This window comes from Macaca fascicularis, chromosome 5 (genome assembly GCF_037993035.2).
Source record: "Macaca fascicularis isolate 582-1 chromosome 5, T2T-MFA8v1.1".
NCBI classification, from domain to species: Eukaryota; Metazoa; Chordata; class Mammalia; order Primates; family Cercopithecidae; genus Macaca; species Macaca fascicularis.
Genome location: NC_088379.1, coordinates 182,407,730 through 182,412,538, shown reverse-complemented (window position 1 = coordinate 182,412,538; position 4,809 = coordinate 182,407,730).

Here is a 4,809-nt window from a genome sequence, read left to right as displayed (position 1 = left end):
ACTTGGAGTGAGATGTTCACTGGAGTTAGGCTCCTACCCTCCCACAGAAACTAGGGGGTGGGGCGCTTTTTTGCCTAATAATTACACTTAAAAGAGGTGATTCCTGGTCCTTCGGAAAGACATTTCTGCGTTGTAAAGCTGGTCAGAAGCTTATTTAGCTTAAAAAAAAAATGCCCATACATTTCAGAGACCAAGAAATAACAGAATTACAAGTTTCCTAAAGTAAATGCTGTAAGAAAAGGTAAGGGAGAAATTCTCTCGCTTTTAAGAGGGAAATTAAGTTTCTGGCTTTAGTATTTATATGTCCTTACATTAGCAACTTAAAAACCTGGTGAATTAAGAGATAAACTATATTTAATAATATAACCTCTCACACATTTTGAATTTTTTTACTATGTCCATATATTATTTACCATGTATATACATATATTTCTATTTGTACATTTGTGTATACACATATATATAAATATATGTGTGTATTTGTTTAAAAGAAAACTAAACTAGAAACGCTAATTCAGTTCAGAGATATGGAGGGTTAAAAAAACTCAGTTTAATTATTTCCAGTGCACTATCTATTAGTACTGAAACTATTTTCTCCATTCAAATGGCAATATTGAATCAGGCTAAATTCCTAGTAGCAATTCAGAGGTAAATTAATACTTGTTAATTCCACAAAGCACTGTAATGAACCACAGAGTTGAAGGGTGGCGGTAGGGGTGCGGGGCAGGGATTTGGATTTGTGGCTGCAGTAGCACCTCCAATTTTGTCATCACTGTATTTAAACCGCATTTTAATATTTTGAAACTCAGCATCTCCATTTAAAAAATACAGTAAGTCTCATTGCCAGCCTCGTCAGGGTCTTACCTGGTTGATTAAACCTTACTGAAAGGTCTAGTGGGGGATTTCCAAGCTACTTGGTTGTCTAATAAGCTTGTATTAAGTGATTCCCCTCACAGTACAAGCAATTCAGAGACATAAGGGACCTAGTTAGGGCATAGTGTTAAAGTGTCTGCTGAGTTTCTTAATTAAAAAAAAGAAGCTACAATGTCAAGATATTAATAATTCTTTTAAAACACCGCCCTTATTTCACTTCAAAAAACTAATAATCCATACATGAATTTTGAATATTTTTATGGCTATGTATTTTATTAATAATTATTTTCAAACAAATATAAAATAGCATGTGAAATATAGTTCGTAATCGGGGGTAACCAAAATCCTGATAAAAATGAGAGTGAAGCAAGTGAGACATAAACACATTTTTTTTACTTGCCTTCACCTATGATGGCATTTAAACAATACCAAAAAAAAAGTTTCCATGGAAAACACCCTACCTCATGGTCATCCATTATGCCAAATTAAATATATTTAAATTTGCGTTTCCTGTTTCTCATGTGAAATATTCCAATATGCCCCAGTCTCCAGGCTCATCTAAATCCTAATACCTTTAAAAAGTCAGATTAAATTCCACTCTTTTTTTTTTTTTTTTTTTGAGATGGAGTCTCACTCTGTCACCCAGGCTGGAGTGCACTGGCTCCATCTCAGCTCACTGCAACCTCCGCCTCCCGAGTTCAAGCAATTCTCCACCTCAGCCTCCCGAGTAGCTGGGATTACAGGCACCCGCCAAGACACCCGGCTAATTTTTGCATTTTTAGTAGAGATGGGGTTTCACCATCTTGGCCAGGCTGGTCTTGAACTCCTGACCTCATGATCCATCCGCCTCGACCTCCCAAAGTGCTGGGATTACAGGCGTGAGCTACCGTGCCCGGCCCAAATTCCACCTCTTCTAAGTAAATATCTATACTTGGTCCAACTCATAGAACTTGTTCTCCAAAATGATACACAACCATTAGTCTAAACATCACAATTTAGAAATCATTGCCCATGGTCTGACACTGTTCTATAACTGTTTTATTTTCCAAAATAGATTTTAAATTCCTGGAAGCCTTTTCTCAATCATCTCTTCACTGGTCAACTATTCCAAATTGGTGGGATCCTTTAAACACCGTGATGATATTCTTATTAAGCCTCTTACATCCTCTGCATTCCTCTCATGTTGGACTCTAATACCTGCCTCAGGAACGCTGGTCCCTATTCTATTTCTTGTAATTTCATGCTTGTTTTTAGAGTTGGACCAAACATTAGGGTCAAATTCAGCTTTTGAATTTCATCTTATTTTCACTTCCATAGGTAGCAATTTATTCACATTCATTTCTCATTTGGAGTTTTTTGTTGTTTGCTTATTTTCCTATTGCAGTTTGTTTTTCTTTCCCAAGAATATTTATTCTTAGTGAACCTCAGATAGTTACTTTATTACTGTGGTTCCAGTTTCCAAGGGTCATTTTATAATCATTTTATTGCTAAAATTCACCTCTTACAAAACGTCACAGGGAAGAAGAGTTTGAATTGGTAAAACAGATAGAAGACAAAGTACCAGGATCAGATGAAATGCATTTAAGAAATCTGAAGAAATTCAAGGGAAAAATAGAAAAAGTATTAGCAAAAATGCATAACCTGCCATTGTGAGGGGTGACTGTGGCAAGGCACTTGAAATTACCAAGAGAATTACCAGTCACGCCTCAGCCCTGCCTCCTGTGGTTGTCAGAATAAGGGTCCAGGATGGCTAGACTGCTGCACCCTTTCAGCAATCAGTAGAATCTGTTCCAGCAGCGTATCTATATCCTAGGCCAGAATCTGACTATAGTCTTGATTCTGTAAGTCTGTCCCTGAATCCAATCTCTCCCTCCACCCCTTGCTCCAAGCTTCCACAGAGAATCAGGTTTCCATCCCTCACTCTCTATGAAGGTCTTTCATGAATCATCTCTTAGAAATTGATGCTTCAAAAAGGGAGGTGGACTGTCTTTCAATTATCATCAGGCAATCAAATTTCACCCCTAAGACCACCACTATCACCACAATCACCACCATATTACCTGTTATTTGAAAGGTTTAGGTAGCCGTAGAGGAGAGTTGTGAATTGTGAGAATTCTTGATGTCACCTCCCCATAATGTCCCTCCTACATCAATTTTACAAAACTAAAGATAGCTGATTCATGTCTTTAGCACAAACACCGATCAAATCTGTAGCAGTTCATGTAGGGTTTAGCAAATTCACTTATTTTAATTATTCTTGCCTCTCTTTTCCGGTTTTTGTTTTGTCTTTTTGTTGTCGCTTTTGTTTTGATCGTTCTTTTGTTTTCATTTCTCCATTGCATATGCCCTATGAGTTTGTTAAACCTCTGCATCACTTACGCAATACTGCTTTTGTTTAATGTGATAACGTTATTTTGACCAAAATAACAGCAAACTGTGGGTCAGAATTCTACTTACCAAATATAAATAGATTTCTATTCACCAAATGTCAGATGCAGTGTTAGTCATCAGAGATGCAGGGGTAATCAAGAATCATCCCATCAACAAAGGACTTCATAGCTGAGTACCGCAGTTTGATCCACAGACAAGCCATTTTTACCACAGTGCAATGAGAAACCCACACCCCGGGTGACAGTGCAGAAAGATTTGTCAAAACAAATTGAGAGAACACGTCCTGGAAAAGGTGAGAGTTCAACAGAGTTTTACAACATTGATAGGTGAATAGGGGACATTAGCTATTTCAGCAAGAGAAAATAGAGTAGATAAAAGTCAAAGGTAAGAAAAAGCTGTAAGAATGTTTCTTACTATTGATTAACACACTGCAAACTTTTGATGCTTCTCCCTGAATTGTTTTTATCTACCACTCAATTTCAGTATAAGACTAGTAACTCCCCCCAAAAAAGAAGGAAAAAGTTAAAAAGGAAATTGTCCTCCTAGTGACATAATAAGTCACAAGTCAATAAAGTTATTATCCGTTACAAGATAGATAACGAAGTAGGTAGAAAACTTATAAATAAATGTCAACTCTGGAAATATTCTGCCTTTACACACGATTCAATAGTCACAAAACACATACAAAATTATTTAAAAGGTTCATAGTTTAGTTTTCTAAAAACTAGTACCTCACTGAATCTCTTGTCCTACAGAGATAGCTAAGGATACATGTCTTGTTATTTCTCCTTGGAAGAGACCTCTTGCTCAAATTTGATTTGTATATGAATGAAACATTCAACATGCTAATTTTCTGGTTAATATTCCCCTTTGGCACGTACCAGCAAAGGATAATTGGCAGTAATGTGATTTAAACTTACTTGAATTTGTAGCTGTTAATTGAACCTTCACTTTTAGTAACTCTGCATCACAGCATAGAAATAAATTTATTCACATAAGATGTTCCCAAATCTCCTTCTGAAGAGATAACCATCAGACTGGGAAAGTTTCAGTATCCTCCCTCCCATCTGGAATCAAGGGGATCAACTCTAAATAACTTCTAGTATTATCTTCTAATCTCACAAGTTGATGATTATGGAATGGGCTACTTACCTATTTATCTCTCAAGAAAAGGAGAGCACAGTACAAGGCAAGAAGGAGTCATTAATCCAAGGAATGGACTTTGAAATAATTTCAGTGAATGATGAACATAGTCAAGAGGTGATTTTAAATTGTAATGATGGAGAAAGCAATCAGCTGATGCAGATTTTAGAAGTTGTACCAGGAACAATAATGAGAAAAGAGGATACTTAATCACATTCACAAAAGAATTATAGGAATACATAATTAAAGCAATGATAATGAGTAATAAAACTCTTGGTGAGATATCTTTCAAATATCACTAGAAGTAGAGGACGAAGCAAAAAAGTCTTCTGTGTCAGTGATGTAGATTTTGCATGAAAGTTCCAGAAGACAATTGGTAAAGTGAGAAAATCCTAGAGCTAA